Genomic DNA, 21,710 nt, shown 5'->3' on the forward strand with positions numbered 1-21,710 from the left:
TGTAGTATCTCATTTGAAAGCTAAGACCTACAAAAGTGATCGCAACGTCGCTGCTTTCTTGTCACATTTTTGAATCGCTTTTGTTGCGTTTTCGTCTCGTTTTTGTCCTGTTTGTTGGTTATTTTTCCCCCACTTTTTCGTTGCTTTTCATTGATTTTTTTTGTAGCTTGTGTGTCTTTTTCTTGTTGCGTTTTCATCCTTGTATTTGTCGCCATCTTGATGCTTTTATATTTTTTAAGGCTTTAAGATTTGGGTAAAGCCAAACTGGAGAAAATGTGCTAGGTTCAGGGGAGGGTCAAGAGGTTAAAGCATGAATGTGCAGTTTTGGCTTTTTTCTTTCAAAAGTTGCTCGTTGTACCCATTTCTGTTGAACAACATAATACTAGCTCACTGCTTTTGTTCTTCTTTTTAGAACTAACATGTGTGACAAATGCAAACACTTAGCGCTTTCCACAGGTGACACAAGACTTAATACATTTAATTTCTGTACATGGTATTTGCGCACAACAATCCGGCCCGACCTTTTCCTCCGGATTCGCCACGCCGGCTTTGACGAGTCAGACAAGTTTAATTAACACACACCTCTGGAGACAAAAGCTGTCACACTCCACATAATGTCATCAACACCTCTGCGCTTCACACACTCGGTCTCTCATCACTTTAACAGGCCACATGACCGGGCGCTTCCACATGTTCCAGCTCGACACTACGCGCCGGTTTCACACCTTGTCTCAGATCCACTAGAGCTGAGGTCTCCAACCCTACTTACCCGGCGAGCTACTTTGACGTGACAAAACTACTTATGCTTCAAAGACACTGGTGTAAAATCCGACTTATGTGGAGTTCACCAAAGGAGAATTAGAAAGGCAATGACATTTGTGGGAAAAACACTGTGTATCTAATTATAAAGCATGTGTATCAATTACATGAACTTCCAGCTGTTTTTTTGCATATCTTAGACAGTGACCCTGAAAAGTGACCCTGCAAGTTGTGAAATATTTCTATAAACCCATCTCTATGAGGAGCTGGGATGCTGCAAATATTAATGGAAAGTTAAAGGGACTATACGGAGTTCAAAAATGGTACAATTATCTAATGTCCTCCCCCTAAATGGTCCAGCCATGTCCTAATGTGTAGAATGAGCCAAGACCTGTTCACCACAACTGCCTCTAAAATCCTGCACTGTCACTCATAAAGGTGTCACTTCGGGTCCGAATTGCCGTCATGCATGCGCTTAATATAGAAGGTGCAGTTACACAGTAACAGTAGTAGTGAGTATAAAAGGTTTTGCCTTGGCACTCTCTCTGCTGTATAAAACATATTCATTTACATATAAAAACATCAATATAACACAATAGATCATAACACAGGCTGGCCAGCAGGGGGAGTGGGTGAAGATAAAGGCTTGTGTCAGTGTTTGGATAGTGTCGCATTAAAGTCGGCATACAAAGTACAGTATAATGAAGGCTGAACTTTTTGGTACCTCTATGAGGGAGGACTCCGACTTTTTAGCGCAGACGTTGAAGTCCTCCCAAGGTATTATTACGCCTTACAATATAGCACCCCTTTTTATCCTCTTAGAAAATCGACATTTAATTTTGTGTGACTAAACCTGGATTGTGTGAACACTCACGTAACCGTATTCAAATAGGGAAAACATGGAAGACCTCGGTCACTTCTAACGTCAGCCCCGTTTGGGTCCAAAGAGGAGAGTTGACACAAAGACCAGACATCAACTCGTCTAAGCTCAGGTAAGAACATATCTCAGTATGCAAAAATGACAGCTTTTAAAGCATTCCTTTAAGCTTGTTTACCTTAATAAATCTTTACCGTAGTCCCTCTGGGGGTAGTACAAGTGTAAATGGGATGATTGGGGGGTCAATTAATTAGTAAATAAACATGCTACGGTACCTGCAGTGGTGCTTACGGCCTCTAGGGGCATGAGTTAACATAGAGACTGCAGCTACGTGTAAGACCTGAGTAAAAAATGAAAACTTCCATGTAGTCCCTTTAACATAAGGCATTTGCACATAAAAATGGCCGAAATGCCCAATATGCTCAGTGATGAAATATGAATAATGGCTAGAACCAGGTTTAAATGTATGGTTATATTTAGTTGATGCATTAGTGATGAAGATTTTTTATCTTTTAGTGCAAGATTTTAAAGTTTTGAAGCTTTTAATAAGTGAAGAAAAAAAAAAGTAAGTAAAAAATACCTCTGAAATAAACCTTAGAGTGCCTGGAAAGTTGTGAGTCTGTCGAAGCTACTAAAGTGGAGATATTGTTGCAAGAGTGTAGAGAAAAGCTCATTTCCGGGTAATCTCTAGCTCGGTAGCAGACAAACCATCATAAAAAAACCATTATAAAGGGTGAGTTTGGAAGTTTTAAAGGTTTTAGAAATCTCAGCATTGACCACTTGAGTGAAAAATCAGTGCTTTCACCTGCCTTAAATTTTCAAATAGTGTCTATGCACGGACACTGGGCTGGTCAGCAGTTCTCAACTGTTTTTACTGCACAAGATAATCAGAAATACAAAGATTATGGCCCAAAACACATTGAACTGCAGTTTCGTCTGAAATTTGACATAATATTCATTAATCTGTTTGATGGAAATCTTGCTAATCAGATTATTTGTCTTTCTGGCATTTATAATATAGCACTTTGGCATGACATTACATTTAAAAGCATTGGATTTGGTTTGCTGACCCCTGTATTTGACCTGGAACATCAAATGCAAGCTTTCAGTTTTAGCTAATGGCATCCAAGCAAATCTGTGATGCCGTGATAAAAGCGTTTAACGGGTCAGAACAGGTCCGGCGATGGATTATGGATTTGAAAAATGTGAATGACTGTTTCACGCACTCACTATGATGCAACAAGACAAAGGAAATGCACATGGAGCTTGAGCAGTAGAAGAAGAAACAACCAAAGTAACTCGATATTGCCGGAATGAAGTGAAATACGACTCCAGGTATGTTTTTTTTTGACAAGGGAACAATGTTATAACATGTTGAAAAGCTCAAAACAGACCATTCTCCCGCTCATTGAGATGCCACTGCCTGTCTGTCGGCGTCCGCTCGGAGTGTGAGCGACGTGATGTTTTCTGTTAGGCCTCTTAAACACACAGCGCTCATTTCGCCTTTCCCCGCGCCTCGGGCTGAATAATAACAGCCTGCTCTCGAGATTTCGCCTCCCAGAAGATAGCATTGTTTGTGCCAAGACAGAGTATGGCGTTTGGAGATCTCGCAGTAAAAGGAAGACATCCCGGGCAGGTATTGTAATTTGGCTTTGACTGTCGCGGGCTGGGAGCACTTTGCCTTTTCCTTATCGCCAGAGATGGGCCCCTCAACCGATCGGAAATTCTGCTGAAGCGGCGTTAAGTTTAAGGACTGCGTCAGCTTAAAACTTTTCTATGAGTTACGCTTTACTTTGGCGCGGAGGTGGCCACGCATGGGCGGCTATGTTCGCGATAAACAGGGAATTTGACAGAGAAAAGTGCAGAGGCGCCGCGGTGCAAATGTGTCAGAAACTTTCCGAAAACTTTTAGTTTGAATTTTACAGCCATTAAAATGAGAGATACTTCGAGACAGGTAAACATGATGGATTACATTTTACGCTAAAGAATGCTTGTTTTCATATTTTTAATTAGAAACTTTTGCTGTGTATTTAATAAAATGTTTCTTTTATATGCAATTCCCTACGTACGTTCCCACGCTCACTGATGGGCATGAGATTTGGGTAATGACCGAAAGGACAAGATCGCGGATACAAGCGGCCGAAATGAGCTTCCTTCGCAGGGTGGCTGGGTGCACCCTTCAAGAGGAGCTCGGAGTAGAGTGGCTGCTCCTTCCCGTCGAAAGGAGCCAGCTGAGGTTGCTCGGGCATCTGTTTCGGATGCCTCCTGGTCGCCTCCCGCGGGAGGTGTTCCAGGCATGTCCTAGTGGGACGAGGCCTCGTGGAAGACCCAGGACACGCTGGTGGGACTATGTCTCTGAGCTGGCCTGGTGTCGCCTCAGGGTCCCCCCAGAACAACTGGAGAAGGTGTGTGTGGATCAGGAAGTCTGGGCATCTCTGCTGAGACTGCTGCCCCCGTGACCCGGACCCGGATAAAGCGGAAGAAAATGAATGGATGGATGGGTGCAATTCCCCAGCCGACCACTAGGGGCACAAACATTTTAAGAAAGTTACCACATTGTATTAGTTTGCCCTGAGCATCGATGACGGTGGCATGTTCCATCGTTATTTTCTCCATTTTCTGTGCGTCAATGAGACAGGTGTGAGTTTTGATACATTGGTAATACTAAGACGTTTGATATACTGTAAGAGTTTTGTGGACATTATTTTCCCGGTTTATCATTATTAAGTGGGCTGTTTCAAAGCCAAGTCACACTTCATGCATATTTTGTTTCATGTTTGATCTATGACATCCGATAATCTTGTATCAGTCTCTGCAACCCTATGTGTGGGATATGGCAAATCTGTATTGTCTTTTTTCCTTACATTTTTAAAAGGTGTTAAAACGACTTTTGGAGCTTTGAACCACACACCTCCCTCTTGCTGATGTCACAGACCCGATAAAAACGGAGATATTACCCGTTACCAGGGCCAAACATCTGCATTTTGACGGTGAAAAGGCCAATTACGCAACAGAATTCTTGGCTGTCTCAGTATTTTAAAAATGGGCCAGGAATTTTATGTTACGTGAACGCGACCAATTATCACACAAAAGCACAGCTCAAGGGTGTTGCGGTTCTAATCCTGGAAACCTTCGTTGCTTTTTAACGATGAGTCTGCATTTCACAAGGACAAAACCAGCCCGCAATCCTCCACCGTATTTGTGCTTATTGTCTGGGCTAAACAAACACCGCCATCTTTCTCCGTATACCACCCCGCGCATCAATCCAGCCGATACAAATCTATGTGATAACGCACAGCCGCTGTATCAAAACTACCAATGCCACTGTACGAGATAAGAGCCAGGACAGACCCCTCAACAGTCCTCCGAATCCGAAATGTGCGGCCATTCACTGAACAAGACACTTTTTTTGGGGGGAATACTACCAAAAAGATCTGACAAAAGCTTTATCAGTCGCAGCTGTCGGGATTCTGGATGAGATAAAGCGGCGGCAGAGGTCCATTTGTGAGTAAGATTTGACAATGTGCCAATGTCACACGGATGGGGACTGGCGGCATTTTCCAATCCTTTGTGAGGTTTGATGAGATAGCCAGTGATGTGGCAATTCTGTGAGCAGAAATGTTGAAGTTCGGAGACAAAAAGTGGGTGAAGGAAAAGGGGGAGAGTGACTAGTTAACGCAATAGTTTACCTCTGCTTATGTCACGACGATGCCCTACTGGTGCCCATTTCAGAATAGGAAGTAAAATGATACACATTATAAAACTACAATACAAGTAGCATGTGCCAAAGTGGATCAGCAGCATTCTTTCATTTGCACATCAAATATGAGGCCCTAAAACTGTAATACAGGCAATTTCAAATATTACATTTGGTGCAACTTGCCCCCAAATAACCATATGCTATTTTCCAGCTTGCACTCACAATGTTGCACTTGTCGTGATAAATGACCCACTTAAAGGGACTATTTTCCTCCCCCTACATGTTCCAGCCATGTCCTAATGTGTAGAAGCTCAGACCTGTTCACCACAACTGCCTCTAAAATCCTGCACTGTCACTCAAAAAGGTGTTAATTCGGGTCCGAAGTGCTGTCATGCACGAGCTTAATATAGAAGGTGCAGTTACACCTATGACCTGAGGTGACAGTAGTGAGTATAAAATGGCCAACTTGCATCTAGCCCCTTTAAAGTATCGACTTTTCTTTATTTTCAACACTCTTTACATTGTGTGATTCTCAATGACGGCATTAAACTATGAGTGAACACATGTAGGAAACAAAAAAGGGTAAAATTATTTGATTTATTCTTGGCTTTTTTCCTCAAAGAGCTTCAAAAGGCAGTCACCTAAAATGTTTTCTAACAGTATGTGAAGTGAAGACCAATTCTGGTGACAGAATTTACTTGAACTATTTGTTGTTTAAAACATAATTCCATGTGTTCATGCATAGTTTAATGCCTTCAGGGAAAATCAGGAAAAAAATAAAAGTCACACTTTTTTTTTAGCCTCAAAATATATCATGTTTGTTATATATATATCATTTCACATGCCCAGGTAGTTGCCAAGGCTGGGGCAACTTATATATGTTTTTTTTGGCTGGTGTGACTGATACTCAGGTGCGACTTATAGTCCAGAAAATACGGTACATAAGAAAGCATTTCCAAACTTTTGACAGGAACTGCATGTCTTAATAGCAGGAAGGCAGGGTTATTTTTCAACATATATTTGAAAGAACTCTCCAATCAGGAAGACCATAAATTATGCATTAAGTCTGTAAACTTGCCAAAATTATTAACCTTTTATAATCACAACAAACCTTCATCAAGCTTGTCTGTGTGATAGAATAATGCCACCACATGTTGAAGAGCTACAGCAAATAAAACATTCCCCTTTCATTCATTCGCCAGGGAAGACATATGAAAGTGTGCCACTTTTTATTTCACGTGGCTCAGGTAAAGCACAGTTTTGACAGTTCAAACAGGAAAATCAACATTTGTGGATTTTTTCTTGTTTTGCAGGTCAAAACCTGTGATTATATAGTGATGTAGCGGCTACATCTGAGATTATGACATGACCCATTACGAGCACGTACAGAAAAACACCTCTAATTAGACCTCTTTTTCTCTCACTTCCATAATGGCGCTGTCAATCGAACCCATGTCATTCCATTCTAGTAATTGTCCGTGGGTCGATAGGAGTCACTTGCGGGTGCTGCTGCCCCCCCCCTCCCCCGAGACTGGTCCCATCAATTGCCTGCTGTCAGTCACTGAGGCTGGAGGAGACAGTAAGGTCTGCACTTTACATAAGAAAATCCTATTGTCGCCTTAAGCCCCGGTGGGACGTGGCAGCTTTCAGGATATATCCATAGGGCGGTATATAAGCCTGATGTATGATGCCTCTCGGAAGGGGAGAGAGCGTTTGCGGACTGTGAATTGCGTTTTAAAAAGCTTTGATGAATCCGAGCCACAGGAGGAAAAAGTGGATGAATCGAGAATGTAGATTTATATAAAGCTATGTTTGACACCATCACGCCAGGGAGCTGAAAGAGCCTGGGAAATTCACAACACACTATGTACAGCATATAATATAATGTCTTTTCTTTTTGGCCTCTTAATCTGACAGTTCAAGGCCTGCCAGCTGCTTCGCAAACTTGACCAGGTTATTTGAAAATCGTCATTGTTAAATGTTCACCAACAAAATGATGGACATTGAAAGAGAATATTAAAGGTGCACTCTGTAACTTTTTATGTGTATATTAATATGTATTTGACCCAGTGGCTGAATGGGTGGTTAGTTTGGCGACTTAGTTTTCCATCCCGGTGGCTCCTATGAAGCTTCAGGCTTTATTTCAGGTTTTGAGGATTTCTGGCAGGGCTGGACTGGCCATCGGGAGATTCGGGAGTTTTCCCAGTGGGCAGACGTACTTTTGGGCCGATTGGGCCAGTCAGATCGAGATAAGGCCCGTTATGCCTTTCACCGGCCCACAATTAGCAGGAAAAGCCATTCGGTTATCTATCTTTATGTAGATGCATTTACACAACTCCTCCAATAGAGTGATGTGACGCCATTTATACCCCTCTGGTGGCATAGTTTCTTGAGTTATGGTTCCCAGATAATCTCGTATAATGAGTAATGGGCTTCTCGGACATAACACTCATGCCCCTCACATTGCAAATATAAGAGGAAATTGTTTATTGTAACACCCTCCAGAACCCACAGAACCTTAGACCTCTATTTTTTGTACATTTTAGACAAATGTTTGCAAAGAAGTGCATGCTGGGAGTTGTCAGGTGACTCCCTCTTGCCCCTCGTCGTCAGTGCAGTTTGGAAATCTTCTAGTTTCCATTGAAAGGATTTACAATGTTTGGCCTTTTTTGGACTTCTATTTTCACTCCACACCTCCTGAACTCCGTGGTGAGTTTTACCATTTCAACTTCAATCTACAGAGGGATCATTTGGTTGGTTTTGAGAAGTTTATTTGTGTTGCAGTCGCGAGTGGAACTTAAAAAAAAATAAAAAATAAAAAATAGATCCTGGAGCATCCTACAGGCCATCAGGACGGTAAGTAAAGGTGCTATTCTCCCGCATCACTAAAAGGTCAAATACATATTAATGTAAAATAAAAAGTTACTTAGTGCACCTTTAAATCTGCTACAGTTCGCTAAAGTGAATAATGTATTATGATCAGCAATGCATGTGATGATTAATTAATCAGCTGATTACTGGACAAATTATGAAATAAATTTAAGATTGTGGAGATATGTCACATAGTATCTTTCTTAGAGCTGAGATCGGTGGTAAAAATCTTACTGATAATTAGCTTAACTGATTAATAGTCAAAAGAAAATAATCAACTGATTCATATAAATGTAAATTACATTCATATCAGCCAATGCCCATTTACATTTTAATATTACTATAATTTTTCTTTTTCTCTCATTTTTTTCACATTGAGCCTTCATGCTTGTTTTGTGTAAAATAAAATGTAATGAATTCGGAAGCTACCCCCTTTTCAGGATAGTGGGAATCTCAATAAACTAAACTAAACTAAGTGAGGGTGGTCTCCCTCATAGCGTTAACCACATGCTAACTGAAGCTTGTTCATGCTAGCCTGGGTTCTTGAAGCCAGCTCCTTAGAATAGGTCAAAAATAGAAATAGCACAGGGAAAAAAAATATTGAGGTAATGATGACAAGCCTGTGTTCAATAATGACTTGAAGAAGCAAAACATGTTTTTATTCAACTGTAAAGCCTACCCCCGGAGCCAACTAGGCTTCAGCAGCTAATAGTGATGCTACGTCCATGTTTCTACAGTCTTGTATTAGTGGGTGGAGGTGTGAGAGTATGATAAATGCTAGATCTGTGTAGCCCAGCAGACTACGGGGGGCACGTGTTGCTTGTGTTTGAGAGTGGATGAATGAATAAGAGTCTGAAGTTGTGATAATTTTTTTAATCAATATTGTAGAAAAGCACAACCTAGGGCAGGTGAACTCGCTGCTCGCAATAGCTCTTTGTCTATTGCATCAGCTGCAAACATTGCTTCGTAACTATGTTTGACTGCATTGTCTCTTTCAAATAGGTAAATAAACGAACATTAATAAAATATGTGAACATGACACTGTATCCTTCTTTTGGCCATAACACTTTGTGAATGTCTGATCTCGTCAGATCTGGGAAGCTAAGCAGGGTTCGGCAGGGACGGGAGACCGTGGGGGAATACAAATTTGCCTGCGTGAGGGGTTGCTGGTGGTTGGAAGGTCAGTTGGCGCAGATCTGTGCAGCCTCGCTTCTGCCAGTTTATCCCCAGTGCAGCTGTGACCACAACCATCAGCGAGGATGGAGAGGATGAAAAATCGGGACTCGTTGGTCTGTAATTGTCTTTGTGAAATAAATAATGGAATCATAGGGAATGGGTAAGACAGTGGGAAGAGACTTTGGAGACCTGAGCGGCGGCCAGGAGTCTGCAGCCCTCACCACTGAGCTACACATGAGCATCATTTTATTTCACTTCTCCTGTCTATTTAAACACTTCTGTCCACAAAACTGCAGTCCAAAGCGTTGTAATTACAGTGATTCTTTCGTTCTACCTGCCTGTAAACTAAAGGTTACCGGGTCTTGCAGCATCCGTGTTATTGCTTGAGGTCTAAACAAACACTTCTTTTTCTGCCTGAACCACTAATCACTATCTGTAAACTTCTCCATCTTACTCCATTCCTCTGATTGTGCATTCATGATGAAATATACAAACTACTGGTCAAACCCAAGGCATCATGGGAAAACAGTAGAATAATCACCAATGCACTAAGCCAACTCCTTGCAAGAATTGCCATGTCTTAAACCTCAGAAAATTGTGTTTTTTCGCATTTGTCCGAGCACTTCATTCATATTTCAAACAATTGCAAATTCTTCTGTGTATTATTGATTTCAATGAAACTTGGCGCTAACAAAATACATGCTTGCTTAAGTATTTGTGAACTCTCTATTTGGAGATTTCTTTCCCAAATATCACAGACCAATGCCATCCATCCAAGACATCACAGGAATCACAATTGTTTGCCTTTTTCTGGCAATCAATAAACATATTTATCACACACAAATACGGTCAAGGCAAAATCAGGTCCATATGGATGTTTTTTCACAGCACATTGTTCAGCAGAAGAGATAAAATGGCACTCATTGCTAAAGTTAGCATTAAAAGCTGGTTTGCATTGTCCATTTTTTTAAAGCATTTATGGGTTGTTGAACCACTTTGCTCCTCGCACAGGTCTTTGTATATTTATTTATTAGAATACAGCATTTGTTAAAGTAATGGTGTAGATATGGAAGAAAGTCTTTTAGTTAAGCATAGATGGGTAATATATGGGCAATTCCAAACGCCGTCTGTATCTATTTACAAAAGTCAATCCTGAAGTTAATAATAGCACAATGATAAATATTGTCGATTTCAGTTTTGAAAAAATAACTGAATGAAACCGATAGACGGATCGGTGCGGCGTCAGCAGTGATGCGGTCGCTGTATCGGACTGTCGTGGTGCAGAGGGAGCTTAGCCACGGGGCAAAGCTCTCGATTTACTGATCGATCTACGTTCCCACCCTATGGTCATGAGATTTGAGTAATGACCGAAAGGACGAGATCGCGAATACAAGTAATGAGCTGGGCGCACCCTTCGAGATCGGGTGAGGAGCTCAGGTACCCGGGAGGAGCACAGAGTAGAGTCGCTGCTCCTTCATGCCGAAAGGAGCCAGCTGAGGTGGCTGGGGCATCTGTTTCGGAGGTGGGACAAGTCCTTGTGGAAGGCCCAGGGCACACTGATGGGACTATGTCTCCGACCTGGCCTGGCCTGAGCCAAGCTCACCTCCATCATGGACAACACCTCCCAGCCACTGCACGGGACTGTCGAGGAGCTGAGCAGCTCTTTCAGACAGCTGGAGGAGGTGTGCGGAGATCGGGAAGTCTGAGCATCTCTGCTCAGACTTCCCGACCCTAACCCTAACCCTACTGCTGCCCCTGCGACCCGGCCCCGGATAAAGCGGAAGAAATGGATGGATGGATGGATGGATGGATGGATGGATGGACCTGAATGAAACATGAATGTAAAATATAAAAAGCCCACAGAAAATCTGGAGGTGGAGGCCATAGTTCTTCTGCTTAGTCCTTGGGCATTGTTATTATCTCTCAGTTTTCAGTTTTTGTCCACCTCCTTTTTAAGTTTTTTTTTACCCACAGGAGAAACTTCCAGAGCCCGAGTGCCGAGCGTGTCTCATTTGGCTGTTTGTCCCAAAAAAAAACCTCAAGGTCCGTGTCCAGGAAGAGTGCGCTCCACCACGTGTTAGGACTTCACTTTTCTCTGTCTGGTCAGGGACATACAGCACCTGCGACGAACTTTACTCATTCCACCGTTAGCCTTGAGCAAGCTTTGAGTTGTGAGCCGCTGTGCTAATTAGTCCCACACACACACACACACACACACACACACACACACACACACACACACACACACACACACACACACACACACACACACACACACACATACTTGTAAATCAGTACAAATGGGGACCTCAAGGCAAACTGCTCCATATGGGGACCCCATTTTTTTTAAGGGAATAGAGCCACCAAAACCACTCTAAAAAATTTTTCTTGAGCCTTGGGCTCCAGATGCAAATTTTGAACCAAAATCTCCTAAGTTTTCTTTTTTATTTTTTGTCCGGTAATTGGTGACTTTTGGGGACCTGTCTATTATGTAGTACCTGAAACAACCACCAGATGGCAATAGTGGGGAAAATGGTATTTCATGTATTTTTTGTTATTTTTGAATGTTGGTAGATAGGTTAACAGGAAAAAGGAGGAGGTTTAAAACAAAAAAATCAATGCCCAACAAATGTTCATTAACAATGAAATATTTATTTACAAAAAAGTGAACATGGGTCTGTCGCCCAACGGTTTGCCAGTTATCATGCATGTTCTTCAACACGAGTAAGTTGGAGGGAAAGTTTAATAGAATTCTTGACTAGAGACCTGCAACGGGCGGGAATTCTCACGAGACTTGCAGGACTCGACACTAATTTTGTAGGATCGGTCAGGATTCATAAAGCCTTAGGCGGGAACGGGCGGTCAGACCAAAACATAATCCACAAAATCCATTCCTGTACAGGTCTCTACTTTAGACTCTTGCATAACTTTACGATTGCACAACAGTATGAAAACTCTACCTCTAGCTGTTACTTCCTGTATTTAAAGGAACAGGCCACCGGTTTTCCATACTGACATATGTTCTTACCTGAGCTTAGACGAGTTAATGTGCACCTGTCTGGTCTTTGTGCGTGCACTCAGTCAAAAAGACCAAAGATGTTGTTAGCATTTAGCCTCATCTCCACTCCTCTATGGGGCTAAATGGGGTTAAGTTAGAAGCCACCAAGCTCTTCCACGTTTCCCATATTTAAATACAGTTACATGAGTAGTTGCACCTCGACATCTGCGCAGTAAGACGCCAAAGTGCTTCTTAAGTGTTATTACGCCTTACAATATAGTTCCCCTTTTCATCCACTTAGAAAATTGACATGTTTAATTTTGTGTAACTATACTTGGATCTCACATAACCATATAGGGGGAACGTGGAGGAGCTTGGTCGCTTCTAACTTCACCCCCATTTGGCCACATAGAGGAGAGGAGGAGAGGCTAAATGCTAATGTCTATGGTTTCACACATCAAATCACAATCAGGCTCAGGCAAGAACATATCTCAGACTGAAAAAACAGTTGCCTGTTCCTTTAAAGGAATAGGCAACTGTTTGTACATACTGAGATATGTTCTTACCTGAGCTGTGACGAGTTCTTTAGGACCTGTCTGATCTTCAGTCACGTAAACACAGCACAGACGGCGTTAGCATTTAGCCTCTCCCTCTCTCCTCTATAGCTCCAAAACAGGTCAAGATAGAAGCTACCAAGCTCTTCCACGTTTTCCCTATTTAAATATGGTTACGTGAAGTGTTCCACTACAAAGTATAATTACACAACATTAAACAATGTGGATTTTCTAAGCGGATAAAAAGGGGAACTATATTGTAAGGCGTAATAATACCAGGAGTAGTTCGAAATCCGCGCAGTAATATCTTCACTTTAATGCACAGTAATCTTCACTTTACTGTGCGGATGCCAAATTACTCCTGGTATTATTACGCCTTACAATATAGTTCCCCCTTTTATCCGCTTAGAAAATCCACATTGTTTAATTGTGTGTAATTATACTTAGTGTAACACTTCACGTAACCATATTTAAATAGGGAAAACGTGGAAGAGCTTGGTAGCTTCTATCTTGACCTGTTTTGGAGCTATAGAGGAGAGAGGGAGAGGCTAAATGCTAACGCCGTCTGTGCTGTGTTTACGTGACTGAAGCCACGGGGGAAGACCAGACAGGTCCTAAAGAACTCGTCAAAGCTAAGATAAGAACATATCTCAGTATGGAAACACGGTGGCCTGTTCCTTTAAGGATCAATAAAAGCCCAAAAATATATATACAACAGGACAACGTTTTCTTTAGCCAACTCTTACAAAAACGGTTTCTGTCATCGTACCTAATGTGTCATAAGCACTTACTTACTTACTTATTACTTTCTTTTACAACTTTGTCGTCTCCCAGCCTCAATCCGGTTTTTGACGTAAAATTTGACACCCTCCCATTTCCTTGTTTGAAGTGCCCCAGCAGACTCTTCAATACATTGGATGCACTGCGCCTTACCAGGGACCTTTCCAGACTGAATGTTGTCCATGAGGGTTTCTTCTACTGCATTCACTTCCTGCACTGTCCACGGTCTCTTTTTTCCTTTAGATCCTGGAAGATATGCAAAAACTAGAATCAGAACACTTTTTATTGCCATTGTTTGAGAACAGGTTCACAAACTAGCAATGTTTCTCAGTACAATCGTGCAACAAACATAGAATTCAGGTAAAAATAAGCTATACAAACTTTAAATCTACAAGGCCATAAGGGCATGCAGAAAAAAAAAAAAAGTAAAATATAACAAGACGACAACAAAGACATAGACATGACTTACTATGACTTTACAGACAATAACCAATTGTATTGCAAGTAGTTGGAATGAGCTTTACCAGTGGAAGTAGACATTTCTTCTGTTGGCGTCCGTGTCTGCAGTCCCTTTCCTCCCGTCTGTCCTGAGTGTTCAAGACAAGTTATTAGTAAACTAAACTAGTATATAGCTAAAAATTCTCTTTTCCTTGGTTCTATGGGCATAAAGAAATCATTGATTTCACTCACCAACATGAAATTGTTTTTTTTTATGTTTTTTTTTTTTTTTTTTTTGTAATTACAGCTTCAGCTTTATTTCTGTCCCTTTTAAATTAAATGTATGAATTGTGAGAGCAATATATACATGGTTCACACAGTAACTAATGCCAACGTCAACACGTGTTTGAAGACCCACAGAATAATAGAGGGGCCGGGGACTTAGCACAAGTTCCTGGATGTTTCTCCCATAAAATGTATCATCACTTCATTCTGCAACACTATCAGACATTTCTGACCAGTACCAATCCTTCCACTTCTGTTGCTCTTGTGTTGCTCGCTCCAGTCTCCCTCTCTTTACTCCTCCATCCCTGTTTGCATCCGTTTCTCCTTCGTCTTCTCTCCCCCTTCCTCTCCCATTTCTACTCCTCTCACTCCCCTCCTCCCTCTCATCCGTTTGCCTCTCTCCCCTCCGTCTGTCCTGTATTTCTCTCATCAGTCTCCTCCTCTCTCCCCTCCGCCTGTCCTGCATCTCTCTCCTTAGTCTCCTCCTCTCTCCCCACCGTCTGTCCTGTATCTCTCTCACCCGTCTCCTCTCCCCGGTCACACTCTCTCTTCTTTCCTGAATCTCTTCTTCCCGAATCAAACAGCCAAACTCTCTCCTTCATTGATTGTTTAAAATACCTGGAGACTTCGAAGAAAACCCAGGGATATGATCTTCACTTCCTGGTTGAAGGTTTTGGAGTGCAGGCTCTCCCCTCTTCCTGGTTCCTGTGGACATAATGAGATTAATCTAAGCAAAATACAGGAAATAATTGTCTTGTTTTCTTGTCCTTGGTCTCCTCCCTTTGTGTCCTTCGCCTCCTCTCCCTCTCCCCCACATGTGTCAAGTGTTACTTGTTCAAATACCTGGAGATTTTGAAGATGACGAATCTGGGGCTGAGATTGGATCAGTTTCATCATCTGATGCCTCTGTGTCTTCCATGACCCCCTCTAAAAACAAAAATGAAATGGTTACCAGGACACTTAATAGATAACAGGAAGTAACAGTACATGGCATTGTGAAACTTATCTTACCTTGTGGATCTATATTTATTTGATCCAGATTCTTTCTATGTGGTTGTTTCTGGTGGGCAGATGAATCGTCGTCTTCACTGTCTGTGCTGCTCTTTGTGTGATCTGGGACATACTCATCTTGGCTGCCTTCAGATGTGGACATGTCATCCTTTCTGGGGTTTGACTGAAAAAGACAAGACTCAATTATGGATTTGGGCATGCAGTCATTTAACAGGACACAACCTGGACGCAACTAGACCTGGACGTGAACAGGTCTGGACAGGAGACCAGACCTGGCTTGTGTCCGAATGTCCCTAACCCCTCATTCACTATATAGGCCTGCATTATATAGTAGTGTATAGTCCACTCATTCTGTTGGCGATTTGGACAGAAGCCACTACTTTCTCCGAGCTGCGCGACGTCACATGCACTGCGGCTGCAGATTTCTTTATTTCTTTTTTCTCAGAACTTATTCATTATACAGAGAGACCTTTTTTTGACGGGTTGACCTTGCTAAAGTTTCTCCATGAGTTGAGTGGCTGAGCTAAACCTCAGCAAAATAAAAAAAAAATGCAAAGTCAAACTTATTTGCTATATAAAAAAAAGTGTTGGGAAAATATATAACTTTCGTGGGATAGAGTAATCTGTTTTGCGCATAATCTGTCATGTGGACAGAGATATTTGTTTATATTGCTGTAGAAAACTCTTTATTAAAATATCCGGTTAACTATGGGGCGTTATTTTTTTCCTTATAGGCTATATGCACAGTTTCCCCACGTGACGTCTTCCTGGACAGTCAGCCAGACGCTGGACTTCTTGACGCTGATCGTTTACGTTCACAATTAGCAGGTTCCCACACAAATGTAGAGAAGCTCAGGATCTGGTTAAGGACAACGAGTTACTGATGGAGTCACAGAAACGTGTTACAAACATCATGTTCACTGTGAATCTGCCCCAAAGGAAACGCCAGCTGTCGTAAGGGACGGAGCTTTATCTTAGAGCTAAAGGCTAGTGTTGAAAAATGATAATATAACATGTAAACAAGTAAATATAATTTAAACTAACAGGACGATTCTTTTTTGCGCAGGCTCGTTCCAAACGCCTCGCTAGTTTTATTTTTTATTTTGCGTTAGCCGCGTTAGCCTCAAGACAAAAACATCCACGTTATGAACACGGAGTTTCCTCCAGTGAAGTCGTTACGTCTCATGTAATATTTTCTAACCTGCTCCAGTCACATCTGAACTTTTACTCGCTGTCCTTTACCAAATCTTAAGCTATTGCTTCATTTCTGTGGGACCTGCTAATTCGGACAGGAAGGACAGCGTCTGGCTGACTGTCCAGGCGGAAATCACGTGGGGTCACTGTGCATATAGCCCATTACCCTGCAGTGTCTTGCCTTAAACAATATTGTATGCACAGACTTACAATTTGAGGTAGTGATGTAATTTCAAAGTTTTTGTGTGTTTCCTTTGTGAGCCACTCTTCATGTCGGGTCACACAGGCATCGTGGTGATTTCTCAACGTCTGCAGCCAACGAAAATATCTTACTTGTGACTACAAAACAAAACAAAAAAATCACTCGCTGTGTTTACATGTATCTGCCCTATAAACAGCATGAGACTTAAGGTTAAAACGTTGGATAAAACATTATGGCCATGTAGTGGTATTCCTTTTATACATGTATTAAAAAATGAATGAATAAATAAAGCCTTTTCTATACAGTACAGTGGTTCACAAGAAGAAGAAAAAACATCTCACCTCAGATTTCCCATGTCCCTCTTTATCCTTCGACTCATTCATTGTTGCTGAAAAAATAAAGTTGAGTTAACTATGGTAGCTGTGAACAATCTTTGCTTAACGTCCTGAGATCTCAGACATAGTCTATTGTCCCATTGTTAGATGAGTTATTTATGTTTAATGCCTCTGTGGCAGTCTCAGCTCCACTTCCCACAGCACATGGTGCTACAGCAGCTTCTTACCACTATGCTAAACATGTTCAATGTTATGGTTATTCTCAAAGCTAAGACTGGGTCAGACAGAAAAGTTATGGACGACCCAATGCAAAAAAATGCCCACCAGTATTGTGGAGCTCAAAATAAATGTCTAATTACTTTACACCAACGTTTTAACTGTATAATGTATTCCTTGTTAAAGAAAAGTGAGGCCACGTGAGTCTGGTTTTGCTAATGTACAACTAGCATGATAGCTAACCACCATGCAGCTAGCTAATCAAGCTAATATCCACTAAACTTTTCAACAATCTAATCTAAAAAAAAAGAGCCTCATATACCTTCCTTCAAGTAGACAGTTGAGCAAAAAATAAGTCTGTCTCTTTATATTGTGGTAGAAATGAACAGAAAAGCTAGCACATTGCCACAGTACTTAGCACTGTTTTTGAAACGTTTTTGAGCACATATCTTAGAACATGAACATTGCAAACTAATTTGTCATCTCTAACTTAGTTAACTCTCAAAAAAAGACTTACCAGTTTGTTGACTGTAAGCTACGTGACATCTGTCGTGGACGCAGATGCAGAGAGATGCAGAGCACGGGTAGTGGCACCACTAGCTCCTCCCCCGCAATACAAAATGGCGGCCAGGGATTTTGCAAACCAAAACAAACCAATGCTAATTTTTTAAAGAATATCAAAAGACAAAGGGTTAAATAAATTAGGCGAAGGAGGAATGGCATTTTCACATATGCCTACAGTGAAAATTGTGCCTGTGTCCACAGGCTACTTAAAGCCTTAATATCCAATTTATTTTTAGCATTGATTTCAAAAGAAGAATTCAATATTAAGAGTTTTAAAGCATGATGTCTGCTAATCAGCTATGCTCCAACTTTTGGACACAGAATAAAAAAAATTAAATTGAAGATTTGTCTAAAACTTTATAAACTGAAAAGTTTTTCAATGTAGTATTGAATGTTTTCTTTCTTGTAAAATATTGTGCAATGGTCGGTAGTTAGCACATAGCTGATACCTGTGTGTCACGATGTAGTCAAGCCACCATTTTGTATAATGAGACAGTTTAGGGATGGACATTATGAGGACCTGTTTATCCTGGTTTGTGTATCACGATGTAGTCAAGCCACCATTTTGTATAATGAGACAGTTTAGGGATGGACATTATGAGGACCTGTTAATCCTGGTTTGTGTATCACGATGTAGTCAAGCCACCATTTTGTATAATGAGACAGTTTAGAGATGAACATTATGAGTACCTGTTTATCCTGGTTTGTGTATCACGATGTAGTCAAGCCACCATTTTGTATAATGAGACAGTTTAGAGATGAACATTATGAGTACCTGGTAATCCTGGTTTGTGTATCACGATGTAGTCAAGCCACCATTTTGTATAATGAGACAGTTTAGAGATGAACATTATGAGGACCTGTTAATCCCAGTTTGTGTCATGATGGAGCATCACCACCAGTCTGTTGTTATTGTTGATAGGGATGCACCGATACTACTTTTTTCTAAAACTGTTATGAGTACTTTGACTTGAGTAGCCTACTTGCCAACACCGAATACCAAAACGAGTACCATGCATTTTTCTCAAACATTCTTGTGTATAGATGGTTTATAGACTATATCATAGCAGACTAGTTAGTAGTTACCCATTTACCTGAGAAACGTAGATTTAGTTATATGAGAATCTTACATATGCTATTTTATTCTTTTTTTTTTATTGAATATAATTTTCATTATTATTAATCATTTTTTCCAAGGCTTAATTTGTCATTTGTTTCCTGGGTCCTGGATACCTGATACTATCGGTGCATCCCTAAATGTTTGTTTTCTAGTTCGTTTTAATGGACCTCTCAGTCTTAATTGTTCTTTAAACGTCACTATTGTAAACAAAACAACAATATTAACAGCTTTAATATAGCTCCTTTTTCACAAATTGTCCCGACCGGCTCAATGAGGAAAGCAACCAGAAGGGCGGTTAAATACCAATTTTATTACAAAGTTTAACTCCAAAAATGGCAAAGGTGGCTGGGACTGAGCTGAGCCACCAGGCCAGATGCAGCCAATCTTAGGGGACAGCTGAGAAGCCACACCCAGTAGCCATGGGGGAGGGTGGAGCACCTGCATACAAAGAGGTGAGAGGGAGGAGCAGAAGCAGGACACAAGTCCCTCCCCAACACTCAGACAAGCCAATTTATAATTCTATTTGTCAATCCATCAACTGTATTTGAAGAGAACCATTCATACAAAATAACTCAAAGTGCTTTACAAATATTCACGCAATGGTTAATGACATAGATTTAATGACTGATTTAGACTTGATTCAAAGCAGCCAGCGCTGTTAATAAACGCCCTTGTAGTGAAGATAAAAAGATAGAGGCCGCTATGAAAGTTCATGGGAGGCAAATGATGTGGTGCACATTGAAGTTGGTTTCACGTTGGATGTTGGATATTCACTTCCAACACTTAGGTAGGCTACTGCTCTGGAGACACCTACAGCATGTTCCACACAGCCCACAGCTCTAGACTGGTGAAATCCTGTTCATGTGAAGCCTACATAAAATCACATTTATGGCACTTTTCTACCTTCATCTGGTAAAAATCGTGGAGGCAAACAATAACAGTGATCGCTCCTAGGACAGGCTATAGATAGACTCAGGGCAGATAAAAGTCCCTCTGCAGATAGGGCTGAAGGCTGAAGAGAACATTTATTTTAGTTTTTATGATTTTCTTTTGGGTTGTCTGTGTTAACAAATCATGTTAACATTACGCTTATATTGAATTAAGTTGAAATAATAATCATTAAACGATAATGGTGGTGACTGTGGCACAGTTGGTAGAGCGGGTCATCTCATGATCAGAAGGTCGGGGGTTCAAATTTGCGTACTGACCTTGTGTCCTTGGGCCAGACACTTCACCCTCCATGCCTCAAGTGTCTGCGTACACTGTTGTATGAATGAGAGAGTGAATGGTTCCTTGCTGTGTGCCTACAGTATGTAGGTGGAAAAGCGCAATATAAGTTGAGACCATTTACCAATAAAATATATCCATTTTAGTTTTAGCAATGGTAGCTAGTAACTTAAGAAAACCAGTTACCGTCAAGCCCTAAATATTTCTCATATCCTGCTTATTTGCTTTTTTTTAATTGCATGTTACATTAAGAACAACTAATATTTTCATGTATTTATAATGTAAAAGGTTACAAAGGTTGAAGTTGTAATAAGTGCAGTGCAACAGCAAACACATGGTGGTGGTGTTTTGTGGGGACTTGATGATACACACTACCAGAACATGGTGTCATATGAGGACTGATGCAGTACCAGCAGCCACCTTGTGGGGGCGCTGTTTTGTGGGGACCTGTGATACACAGAACCAGAACATGGTGTCATATGGGGACTGCAGTACCTCAGTGTGTCCACTAGGGTCGCATACACTCACACTAATTCAGGTTTTGGACATTCTGGGGACTTCTCAGGAAAAGTACATGGGGCCCATCTTGAGGCCATTTCTAGCCGTTTAAAAGCATTGTGCCTCTGGGGACCTCGAATGAGGTCCTCATAAGGTTTTAGGTCCCCACATGGCTGGTGTGTATACAGGTGGACGTCCCCACATGTGATGCTTTACAAGAACACACACACACACACACACACACACACACACACACACACACACACACACACACACACACACACACACACACACACACACACACACACACACACACACACACACACACACACACACACACACACACACACACACACACACACACACACACACACACACACACAGGCACTGCTCATGTGCTCACATGCAAAATAACAAAGCCACAGATATGCAAGCAGAGCAAGAGGAGAGCCGACTCCTGCAGCCATACACACAAAAGATTCATCCTCCTGCAAAGTGATTCTGACCATGAGCTGAGATCAAGACTTAGGGAATAAAGACGAGTTTAACTTAAAAACACAGCTCGGCCGAGTAGCTACGGCTGACAGCTGTTCTCCTGCTCTAAATAATAACTATGTCAAAAAGGCTGGTACTTCAGTATTTTGCATTTGTTTGAAAAGGGATAAAAGTCTATATTAGCGCTTTCACTGCTCAACATTATCTGACGAGAACTATTATCTGCCAATTATTTCAGTCAATAATGAGAGCTCAGCGCGGCCCACACATCTGCTCCGCTCGGCTTATAGGATAACAAAAATCTCTAGAAAATCTGCCACTGCGATCATTCGGACTGTGTCACTGCGCACTTAAAAATTAGCCATTTATCTGGAGGACGGCTGCATGACAAGAGCGGAGCAAACACAGAC

General features: G+C 41.4%; 1 protein-coding gene and 1 long non-coding RNA gene across 5 annotated transcripts in view; both read right to left on the reverse strand.

Moving 5' to 3' along the window:
• The window catches only part of klhl29 (kelch like family member 29), a 591,085-nt gene that overhangs the window by 12,270 nt on the left and 557,105 nt on the right, over window positions 1–21,710 (reverse strand). The gene's annotated exons all lie outside the window — the stretch shown is intronic.
• On the reverse strand, window positions 14,154–15,707 carry LOC306974435. Its single transcript, XR_013793629.1, has 3 exons — window positions 15,450–15,707; window positions 15,282–15,365; window positions 14,154–14,302 (listed from the first exon to the last, which is right to left on the reverse strand). It is a non-coding gene; the product is annotated as an uncharacterized lncRNA (long non-coding RNA).

This window comes from Gobius niger (genome assembly GCF_951799975.1).
Source record: "Gobius niger genome assembly, chromosome: 15".
Lineage (NCBI taxonomy): Eukaryota > Metazoa > Chordata > Actinopteri > Gobiiformes > Gobiidae > Gobius > Gobius niger.